The sequence below is a fragment of the Bos taurus genome, chromosome 22, assembly GCF_002263795.3.
Source record: "Bos taurus isolate L1 Dominette 01449 registration number 42190680 breed Hereford chromosome 22, ARS-UCD2.0, whole genome shotgun sequence".
Taxonomy (NCBI): domain Eukaryota; kingdom Metazoa; phylum Chordata; class Mammalia; order Artiodactyla; family Bovidae; genus Bos; species Bos taurus.
Window position 1 is genome coordinate 22,380,786 of NC_037349.1, and position 12,559 is coordinate 22,393,344.

The following is a 12,559-nucleotide window of genomic DNA, read 5'->3' on the forward strand; positions in this document are numbered from 1 at the left end:
AAGAAAAATAGGTATGCAAAGTTAAATAGAGGTAGATAAAGAAGATTTATATACATTAAAGATTAATTGCAATGGGAAAAGAACAGTAGGAAAAGCAAACAAAGGAATAAATGTAGAAAAAATAATAATAGGTTTAAAAAAAGAGAAAAAAGAAAAAGGGAAATTCCACAAAACTGCAAAAGCCCAATGTAGCGGCAGAGGTTTATAACAACAATAAAAAATGTGACTGAGAAAAGAAAAAAAAAAGCTCAAAGTTTAATTAGATTTCATAGTGTCAATAAAATTAACAACTACAATGGGGTTGTGGGGGGTGGAATCCAAAAGAATCTACAGAACAAGTCAAAACATAAGAATAATAAATGTTTTTCTTGAGTCACTGCTGTCAGAATCCTTTTCCTCCCTGGTATGCCCTCCAACACTGTGCTGATCTCTGGACCTGCCGTGGGGGCAGCTCAGATTCTAATCTGGTCCTACTCCTGTGTGTTCTTGCCTCCAATGTCCACAGCTATCAGAGCTAGTGTGTTTTCTTTTGTAGGAGTTCTCAGTGTCCTTTTATATATTCCATAGACACAGAGTCTGGCTAGTTGATCATGTGGATTTAATCTGCAGCTTGTACAGCTGGTGGGAAGGTTTTGGGTCTTCTTCCTTAGCCACACTGCCCCTGGGTTTCAATTGTGGTTTTACTTCCACCTCTGCATGTGGATTGTCCACTGGGGTTTGCTCCTGAGACTACCCTGGAGGGCTTGGGTCTGCCTCTCTGAGGGCCAGGTGTGGAGGTGGGGCAGATGCTTGGGTCACAGGGGTTCTGGCAGCACCAGGTTCTCAGGGGAGTTGGTGGCTAGGGCAGCAGGAAATATAGTGCTCTAGAAGGGTATGGCAACCGGTATTGGTCAATACCCTCCAGTATTCTTCCCTGGAGAACCCCCCTCCCTGACAGAGAAGCCTGCCAGGCCACAGTCTACAGGGTCACAAAGAGTCAGACACTACTGAAGTGACCCTGCACCCACAGACTCAAGGCTTTTTTGCCTGTGGCAGCTCTGCCCCAGTGAGAGTTGTGTAAATGTGGTATAGTTGCTTGGCTTGCAGAGTCACTGGTAGCACCAAGTGTGCAGGAACATGGACTGCCTCCACCACAGGAGTTATGGCCATATCAGAGTCTTTTTTTTTTTTTGAGCCTCTTGTAGCTGGTGATCAGAAGGCCTCTTTGGCCAGGCTTTCTCCATAGCTCTGCCTGTTCAGGCGCTTAGAGGGCTCCCTTGCCTGCAGTCCTCTGTTCTTCGGCATGTCAGGCACATAGATGGGCCCCCTTGGCTGGGGTCCTACTCTGTAGATCGGCGTGTCAGGCGCTTAACGGGGCACCCTGGGTGGGGTCCTATTCTGTACTTCAGTGTGTCAGCATCTCTACTGTTCAGCTGCTGATGCTGGTGTGTGGGGAGAGAGAGGCTATGGTGATGGCTCCTCCCCCTATGCATGACTCAGCAGTATTGCTTTGCTTCCATGGCTGCATGGCTTTCCTCCACAGGCATTTCCCACCACAGTCTCCTTGCTCACATCCCCTTGATCTATCTCTCCACAGTCAACAGCAGCCCTTGCCCTGGGATTACTCCACAATGCCCAAACTCCATCTCCCAGCCACTGCACCTTCCAGGGGACCCACATTCCTGTCTGGGGTTTGTATGGCTGCAGCAAGGACTGTCTGATTCTAGTTCTATTTAGGCTGCCACAGATCAGCTGTTTCACTCAGCCTTAAATGTTCCTCCTCTGACTCAGACAATTGCCCCGGTGTGGGGATTGGACACCTGCTTCCAGTCCTACTAACACTCCCATTTTTCCCCCTAGTTCCTTCATCCTACTGAGTTTTGTGTGGTTCCATATATTCTTTACTTCTGGTCAGGGACTCCTATCCACTCTCAGCTGGTGTTCTGCATGCACTTCTGTGTCTGAAGGTGTATTCCTGATGTATCCATGCAGAGAGATGTACTCCACATCCACCTACTCCTGCACCATCTTGTTCTCCCTCCATCTTTCAGTTTTCTCTTTTTCTGGGAGCCAAATAATAAATATTGGGACATTCAAAAGGAGCTATGTAGACAGGAAAGATTAGAAAGTAATCCCACATGCCCAGGGGAAGGTGCACTTCAGACCGATACTTGGCACAGAGACAGCCTATAGCACTAACACATACACAAACAAACAAACAAACAAAAAAACAGCAAAACTTGGGAAAGGGGAAGAATCTAATTTCCAAAGATATCACATCATTAAATTCAAACGTCTAGTTTTCAACAAAAAAGGCACAAGGCATACCAAGAAACAGGAAATTATCACCCACCTTAAGGAAAATAACAAAGCAACAAAACTGTCCCTGAAAAAGATATAAAACTCCTAGAGGAAAACAGGCAAAACACTCTCTGACATAAATCACAGCAGGATCCTCTATGACCCACCTCCCAGAGTAATGTAAATAAAAACAAAAATTAAAAAATGGAACCTAATTAAAGTTAAAAGCATTTGCACAATGAAGGAAACTATGAGCAAGGTGAAAAGGCAGCCTTCAGAATGGGAGGAAATAATAGCAAATGAAGCAACTGACAAAGAATTAATCTCAAAAATACACAAGCAGCTCATGCATCTCAATACCAGAAAAATAAACAACCCAATCAAAAAATGGGCCAAAGAACTAAACAGACATTTCTCTGAAGAAGACATACAGATGGCTAACAAACACATGAGAAGATGCTCAACAGCACTTATTATCAGAGAAATGCAAATCAAAACCACAATGAGGTACCATCTCACACCGGTCAGAATGGCTGTTATCAAAAAGTCTACAAACAACAAATGTTGGAGAGGGTGTGGAGGAAAGGGAACCTTCTTACACTGTTGGTGGGAATGCAAACTAGTACAGCCACTACGGAGAACAGTGTGGAGATTCCTTAAAAACCTGGAAATAGAACTGCCATACGACCTAGCAATCCCACTGCTGGGCATACACACTGAGGAAACCAGAATTGAAAGAGACACATGTACTCCAATGCTCATTGTAGCACTGTTTACAATAGCTAGGACATGGAAGCAGCCTAGATGTCCATCAGCAGATGAATGGATAAGAAAGCTGTGGTACATATACACAATGGAGTATTACTCAACTATTAAAAAGAACACATTTGAGTCAGTTATGATGATGTGGATGAACCTAGAACCCATTATACAGAGTGAAGTGAGTCAGAAAGAGAGAGACAAATATCATATTTAATGCAAATATATGGAATCTAGAAAAATAGTGCTGAAGAATTTATGTACAGGGCAGTAATGGAGAAGCAGACATAGAGAACAGACTTATGGACATGAGAAAGTCGGAAAGAGAAAAACCAATACAGTATATCAACACATGTATATGAAATTTAGAAAGATGGCAATGATGACCCTATATGTGAGACAGCAAAAGAGATGCAGGTATAAAGAACATATCTTTGGAATCTGTGGAAGAAAGCAAGGGTGGGATGATTTGAAAGAATAGCATTGAAACATGTATGTTACCGTATGTGAAACAGATCACCAGTCCAAGTTCAATGCATGAAACAGGGCACTCAAAGCCGGTGCACTGGGACATAGGTAGGTAGGAGGGGGCTTCAGGATGGGGGACACATGTACACCCATGGCTGATTCATGTCAATGTATAGCAAAAACTACTACAATATTGTAAAGTAATTAGCCTTCAATTAAAATAATTAAATCAAAATTTAAAAATATATTCCTGGATATACTTGGCCTTTTGAATTTCTATATAAAATTTACAAGCAGCTTATCAGTTGTTGCTTTCAAAATGCTTGCTTGGATTTTGATTGGGATTACTTTGAATCTATAGACTGATTTATAGAAAATACTTTTTGTAATATTAAGGCTTTAGTCTATGAACATTGTATAGTTTCCGATTTAATTAGATTTTATGAATTTATCTCAATACTTTTTTTTTATTTACTTTTTTGTGGCTGTGCTGGGTTTTCATTGTTTCTCGGGCTTTTCCTAATTGCAGTGAGCAGGGACAGCTCTCTAGTTGCAGTGCACAAGCTTCTCATCATGGTGCTTTCCCTTGTTGTGGAACACTGGCTCTAGAATGCAGTTTCATTCGTTGTGGTGCACAGGTTTACTTTTGCCCCATGGCATGTGGGATCTTCCTGAATCAAGGGTAGAACTCATGTCCTCTGCATTGGCAGGCAGATTCTTAACCAGTGGTCCACCAGGAAAGCCCGTCAATACTTTTTAATAGGATTTATTTTTAGAGCTCTTTTAGATTAATAGCAAAATTGAATAGAAAGTACAGAGTTCGCATATATTCTCTGTACCTATACACTCAAAACGTTCCCCACTATCATCATCTCTAACCAGAGTAGTACATTTTTTACACTGATGAATCTACATTGACACCCAAAGTCTGTAGTTTATAGCAGGGATTCATTCTTGGTCTTTTACATTCTGTTGATATTTACAGATATACAATACATGTGTATCCATTATCATATCATGCGGAAAAGTTTCACAGTCCTAAAACTCCTCTGTGTTCTCCCTCTTCATTCCAACCTCCCTTTCAGCCTTTGACAACCACTGATCTTACTGTCTCCCTAATTTTGCCTTTTCTAGAATATCATATAGTTAGAATCTTAGAGAAAGTAATCTTTTCAGATTGGCTTCTTTTACTTGGTAATATGCGTGCTGAGATTCATGGGGTCGCAAAGAGTCGGACACGACTGAGCGACTGAACTGAACTGAACTGATGCATTTACATTTCCTCCATATCTTTTCACAGCTTGATAGCTCAGTTTGTCTTAGTGCTGAATAACAATCCATTTTTGGATGTACTATAGTTAATTTATCCATTCACCTACTGAAGGGCTTCGTGGTTGCTTCCAAATTTTGGCAGTTATGAATGAAGCTGCTATGAATGTACACATGTAAGATTTGTTTGGATGTAAATTCTCAACTCATTTGAGGAAATACCAAAGATCACGATTACCAAAGACCCTAGATTATATGATAAGAATATTTTTCAGTTCAGTTCAGTCTCTCAGTCATATCTGACTCTTTGCAACACCATGGAATGCAGCACGCCAGGCCTCCCTGTCCATCACCAGCTCCCAGAGTTTACCCAAACTCATATCCATTGAGTCAGTGATGCCATCCAATGATCTAATCTTCTGTCATCCCCTTCTCCTCCCACCTTCAATCTTTCCCAGGATCAGGGTCTTTTCCAATGAGACAGTTCTTCACATCAGGTGGCCAAAATACTGGAGTTTAAGCTTCCACATCAGTCCTTCCAATGAACACTCAGGACTGATCTCCTATAGGATGGACTGGTTGGATCTCCTTGCAACCAGTTCAAAACTGTGGTTTTGAACACCACAGTTCAAAAGCATCAATTCTTCGGCACTCAGCTTTCTTTCTAGTCCAACTCTCACATCCAGACATGAATACTGGTAAAACCATAGCCTTGACTAGATGGACCTTTGTTGGCAAAGTAATGTCTCGCTTTATAATATGCTGTTTAGGTTGGTCATAAATTTCCTTCCAAGGAGTAAGCATTTTTTAAATTCATGGCTGCAGTCACCATCTGTGGTGATTTTGGAGCCCCCCAAAATAAAGTCAGCCACTGTTTCCACTGTTTCCCCATGTATTTGCCATAATGTGATGGGACCGGATGCCATGGTCTTAGTTCTAAATGTTGAGCTTTAAGCCAACTTTTTACCCTCCTCTTTCACTTTCATCAAGAGGCTCTTTAGTTCTTCACTTTCTGCCATAAGGGTAGTGTCATCTGCATATCTGAGGTTATTGATATTTCTCCCAGCAATCTTGAGTCCAGCTTGTGCTTCATCCAGCCCAGCATTTCTCATGATGTACTCTGCATATAAGTTAAATAAGCAGGGTGACAATATACAGCCTTGACATACTCCTTTTCCTATTTGGAACCAGTCTGTTGTTCCATGTCCAGTTCTAACTGTTGCTTCCTGACCTGCATATAGATTTCTCAAAAGGCAGGTCAGGTGGTCTGGTATTCCCATCTCTTTCAGAATTTTCCACAGTTTATTGTGATTCACACAGTCAAAGGTTTTGGCACAGTCATTAAAGCAGAAGTAGATGTTTTTCTGGAACTCTCTTGCTTTTTTGATGATTCAGCGGATGTTGGCAATTTGATCTCTGCTTCCTCTGCCTTTTCTAAAACCAGCTTGAACATTTGGAAGTTCATGGTTCACATACTGCTGAAGCCTGGCTTAGAGAATTTTGAGCATTACTTTACTAGTGTGTGAGATGAGTGCAACTGTGTGGTAGTTTGAGCATTTTTTGGCATTGCCTTTCTTTGGGATTGGAATGAAAACTGACCTTTTTCAGTCCTGTGGCCACTGCTGAGTTTTCCAAATTTGCTGGCATATTGAGTGCAGCACTTTCACAGCATCATCTTTTAGAATTTGAAATAGCTCAACTGGAATTCCATCACCTCCACTAGCTTTGTTCATGGTGATGCTTCCTAAGGCCCACTTGACTTCTCATTCCAGGATGTCTGGCTCTAGGTGAGTGATCACATCATCGTGATTATCTGAATCATGAAGATCTTTTTTGTACAGTTCTTCTGTGTATTCTTGCCACCTCTTAAGAATCTTAAGAATATATTTAGTTTTGTTTTAGAAAAAAATCTTTCAAACTGTCTCCTAAACTGTCTATATAATTTTGCATTCCACTAGGAATAAATGAGAGTTTCGGCTGCTCCACACTGTCATCAGCACTTGCTGTTGTCAGTGTTTTGGATTTGGGCCATTCTAATAGATACGTGTGGGCCGCCCAGGTGACCCAGTGGTAAAGAATCCACCTGCAATGCAGGAGACATGGGATCAATCCCTGGGTAGGAAAGATATCCTGAAAAAGGAAATGGAAACCCGTCTAGTATCTTTCCTGGGAAATCCCGTGAACAGAGGAACCTGGTGGACTACAGTCCATGGGGTCCCAAAAGACCTGGACTCATATGAGTGAGCAACTAAACAACAAAAATAAATATGTAGCAGTATCTTATTGTTTTAATTTGCAATTCCCCAGTGACATATGATATTAAACATCTTTTCATATGCATATTTGCCTCTTGTATACCTTCTTTGCTGAGGTGCCTATGAATGTCTTTTGGCCTATTTTTTAAGTAACTTGTTTGTCTTCTTATTGTTGAGTTTAAGAATTCTTTGTGTATTTTGGATAATATTCCTTTATCAGATGTGTCTTTTGTAAATATTTTCTCATAATTTGTGGCTTGTCTTTTCATTGTCTTGACAGTATCTTTCACAGAGCAGAAGTTTTTAATTTTAATTAAAGTTACCAAATATTCCTTTCATGGGTCAAGCCTTTGGTATTATATATAAAAAGTAATCATCATTCTGAAAGTCACCTAGATTTTCTTTTTATTTTATTTTATTTTTTAACTTTACAATATTGTTTTGGTTTTGCCATATATCAACATGAATCTGCCGCTGGTATACACGTTCCCCATCCCGAACCCTCCTCCCTCCTCCCTCCCCGTACCAACCCTCGGGGTCGTCCCAGTGCACCAGCCCCAAGCATCCAGTATCGTACATCGAACCTGGACTGGTGACTCATTTCATATGTGATATTATACATGTTTCAATGCCATTCTCCCAAATCATCCCACCCTCTCCCTCTCCCACAGAGTCCAAAAGATTGTTCTATACATCAGTGTCTCTTTTGCTGTCTCGTCTACAGGGTTATCATAGAGAGCAATGGCACCCCACTCCAGTACTCTTGCCTGGAGAATCCCATGGATGGAGGAGCCTGGTGGGCTCCAGTCCATGGGGTCGCTGAGAGTCGGGCACGCCTGAGCGACTTCACTTTCACTTTTCACTTTCATGCATTGGAGAAGGAAATGGCAACCCACTCCAGTATTCTTGCCTGGAGAATCCCAGATACAGAGGAGCCTGGTGGGCTGCTCTCTATGGGGTCGCACAGAGTCAGACACGACTGAAGTGACTTAGCAGCAACATACAAGGTTATTGTTACCATCTTTCTAAATTCCATATATATGCATTAGTATACTGTATTGGTGTTTTTCTTCCTGGGTTACTTCACTCTGTATAATAGGCTCCAGGTTCATCCACCTCATTAGAACTGATTCAAATGTATTCTTTTTAATGGCTGAGTAATACTCCATTGTGTATATTACCACAGCTTTCTTATCCATTCATCTGCTGATGGACATCTTGGTTGCTTCCATGTCCTGGCTATTATAAACAGTGCTGTGATGAACATTGGGGGTACACGTGTCTCTTTCCATTCTGGTTTCCTCGGTGTGTATGTCCAGCAGTGGGATTGCTGGGTCATAAGGCAGCTCTATTTCCAGTTTTTTAAGGAATCTCCACACTGTTCTCCATAGTGGCTGTACTAGTTTGCATTCCCACCAACAGTGTAAGAGGGTCCCCTTTTCTCCACACCCTCTCCAGCATTTATTGCTTGTAGACTTTTGGATCGCAGCCATTCTGACTGGTGTGAAATGGTACCTCATAGTGGTTTTGATTTGCATTTCTCTGATAATGAGTGATGTTGAGCATCTTCTCATGTGTTTGTTAGCCATCTGTATGTCTTCTTTGGAGAAATGTCTATTTAGTTCTTTGGCCCATTTTTTGATTGGGTCGTTTATTTTTCTGGAATTGAACTGCAGGAGTTGCTTGTATATTTTTGAGATTAGTTGTTTGTCAGTTGCTTCATTTGCTATTATTTTCTCCCATTCTGAAGGCTGTCTTTTCACCTTGCTTATAGTTTCCTTTGTTGTGCAAAAGCTTTTAAGTTTAATTAGGTCCCATTTGTTTATTTTTGCTTTTATTTCCAATATTCTGGGAGGTGGGTCATAGAGGATCCTGCTGTGACGTATGTTGGAGAGTGTTTTTCCTATGTTCTCCTCTAGGAGTTTTATAGTTTCTGGTCTTATGTTTAGATCTTTAATCCATTTTGAGTTTATTTTTGTGTATGGTGTTAGAAAGTGTTCTAGTTTCATTCTTTTACAAGTGGTTGACCAGTTTTCCCAGCACCACTTGTTAAAGAGATTGTCTTTAATCCATTGTATATTCTTGCCTCCTTTGTCAAAGATAAGGTGTCCATAGGTGTGATGACTTATCTCTGGGCTTTCTATTTTGTTCCATTGATCTGTATTTCTGTCTTTGTGCCAGTACCATACTGTCTTGATGACTGTGGCTTTGTAGTAGAGCCTGAAGTCAGGCAGGTTGATTCCTCCGGTTCCATTCTTTTTTCTCAAGATTGCTTTGGCTATTCTAGGTTTTTTGTATTTCCATACAAATTGTGAAATTATTTGTTCTAGCTCTGTGAAGAATACCGTTGGTAGCTTGATAGGGATTGCATTGAATCTATAAATTGCTTTGGGTAGTATACTCATTTTCACTATATTGATTCTTCCAATCCATGAACATAGTATATTTCTCCATCTATTAGTGTCCTCTTTGATTTCTTTCATCAGTGTTGTATAGTTTTCTATATATAGGTCTTTAGTTTCTTTAGGTAGATATATTCCTAAGTATTTTATTCTTTTCATTGCAATGGTGAATGGAATTGTTTCCTTAATTTCTCTTTCTATTTTCTCATTATTAGTGTATAGGAATGCAAGGGATTTCTGTGTGTTGATTTTATATCCTGCAACTTTACTATATTCATTGATTAGTTCTAGTAATTTGCTGGTGGAGTCTTTAGGGTTTTCTATGTAGAAGATCATGTCATCTGCAAACAGTGAGAGTTTTACTTCTTCTTTTCCAATTTGGATTCCTTTTATTTCTTTTTCTGCTCTGATTGCCATCGCCAAAACTTCCAAAACTATGTTGAATAGTAATGGTGAAAGTGGGCACCCTTGTCTTGTCCTTGACTTTAGGGGAAGTGCTTTCAATTTTTCACCATTGAGGATAATGTTTGCTGTGGGTTTGTCATATATAGCTTTTATTATGTTGAGGTGTGTTCCTTCCATACCTGCTTTCTGGAGAGTTTTTATCATAAATGGATGTTGAATTTTGTCAAAGGCTTTCTCTGCATCTATTGAGATAATCATATGGTTTTTATTTTTCAATTTGTTAATATGGTGTATTACATTGATTGATTTGTGGATATTGAAGAATCCTTGCATCCCTGGGATAAAGCCCACGTGGTCATGGTGTATGATCTTTTTAATGTGTTGTTGGATTCTGATTGCTAGAATTTTAAGGATTTTTGCATCTATGTTCATCTGTGATATTGGTCTGTAGTTTTCTTTTTTTGTGGCATCTTTGTCAGGTTTTGGTATTAGGGTGATGGTGGCCTCATAGAATGAGTTTGGAAGTTTACCTTCCTCTGCAATTTTCTGGAAGAGTTTGAGTAGGATAGGTGTTAGCTCATCTCTAAATTTTTGGTAGAATTCAGCTGTGAAGCCGTCTGGACCTGAGCTTTTGTTTGCTGGAATATTTCTGATTACAGTTTCAATTTCCGTGCTTGTGATGGGTCTGTTAAGATTTTCTATTTCTTCCTGGTCCAGTTTTGGAAAGTTGTACTTTTCTAAGAATTTGTCCATTTCTTCCACGTTGTCCATTTTATTGGCATATACTTGCTGATAGTAGTCTCTTATGATCCTTTGTATTCCTGCGTTGTCTGTTGTGATCTCTCCATTTTCATTTCTAATTTTATTGATTTGATTTTTCTCCCTTTGTTTCTTGATGAGTCTGGCTAATGGTTTGTCAGTTTTATTTATCCTTTCAAAGAACCAGCTTTTGGCTTTGCTGATTTTTGCTATGGTCTCTTTTGTTCCTTTTGCATTTATTTCTGCCCTAATTTTTAAGATTTCTTTCCTTCTACTAACCCTGGGGCTCTTCATTTCTTCCTTTTCTAGTTGCTTTAGATGTAGAGTTAGGTTATTTATTTGACTTTTTTCTTGTTTCTTGAGGTATGCCTGTTTTGCTATGAACCTTCCCCTTAGCACTGCTTTTACTGTGTCCCACAGGTTTTGGGTTGTTGTGTTTTCATTTTCATTCGTTTCTATGCAAATTTTGATTTCTTTTTTGATTTCTTCTGTGATTTGTTGGTTATTCAGCAGCGTGTTGTTCAGCTCCAGATGTTGGAATTTTTAATAGTTTTTCTCCTGTAATTGAGGTCTAATCTTACTGCATTGTGGTCAGAAAATATGCTTGGAATGATTTCAATTTTTTAAAATTTACCAAGGCTAGATTTATGGCCCAGGATGTGATCTATCCTGGAGAAGATTCTGTGTGCGCTTGAGAAAAAGGTGAAATTCATTATTTTGGGGTGAAGTGTCCTATAAATATCAATTAGGTCTAACTGGTCTATTGTATCGTTTAAAGTTTGTGTTTCCTTGTTAATTTTCTGTTTAGTTGATCTATCCATAGGTGTGAGTGGGATATTAAAGTCTCCCACTATTATTGTGTTATTGTTAATTTCCCCTTTCATACTTGTTAGCATTTGTCTTACATATTGTGGTGCTCCTATGTTGGGTGCATATATATTTATAATCGTTATATCTTCTTCTTGGATTGATCCTTTGATCATTATGTAGTGACTTTCTTTGTCTCTTTTCACAGCCTGTGTTTTAAAGTCTATTTTATCTGATATGAGTATTGCTACTCCTGCTTTCTTTTGGTCTCTATTTGCATGGAATATCTTTTCCAGCCCTTCACTTTCAGTCTGTATGTGTCCCCTGTTTTGAGGTGGGTCTTTTGTAGACAACATATATAGGGGTCTTGTTTTTGTATCCATTCAGCCAGTCTTTGTCTTTTGGTTGGGGCATTCAACCCATTTACGTTTAAGGTAATTATTGATAAGTATGATCCAGTTGCCATTTACTTTATTGTTTGGGTTCGAGTTTATACACCCTTTTTGTGTTTCCTGTCTAGAGAATATCCTTTAGTATTTGTTGGAGAGCTGGTTTGGTGGTGCTGAATTCTCTCAGCTTTTGCTTGTCTGTAAAGCTTTTGACTTCTCCTTCATATTTGCATGAGATCCTTGCTGGGTACAGTAATCTGGGCTGTAGGTTATTTTCTTTCATCACTTTAAGTATGTCTTGTCATTCCTTCCTGGCTTGAAGAGTTTCTATTGAAAGATCAGCTGTTATCCTTATGGGAATTCCCTTGTGTGATATTTGTTGTTTTTCCCTTGCTGCTTTTAATATTTGTTCTTTGTGTTTGATCTTTGTTAATTTGATTAATATGTGTCTTGGGGTGTTTCGCCTTGGGGTTATCCTGTTTGGGACTCTCTGGGTTTCTTGGACTTGGGTGATTATTTCCTTCCCTATTTTAGGGAAGTCTTCAACTATTATCTCCTCAAGTAGTTTCTCATGGTCTTTCTTTTTGTCTTCTTCTTCTGGGACCCCCTATGATTCGAATGTTGTAGCGTTTAATATTGCCCTGGAGGTCTCTGAGATTGTCCTCATTTCTTTTAATTCGTTTTTCTTTTTTCCTCTCTGATTCACTTATTTCTACCATTCTATCTTCTAATTCACTAATCCTATCTTCTGCCTCTGTTATTCTAC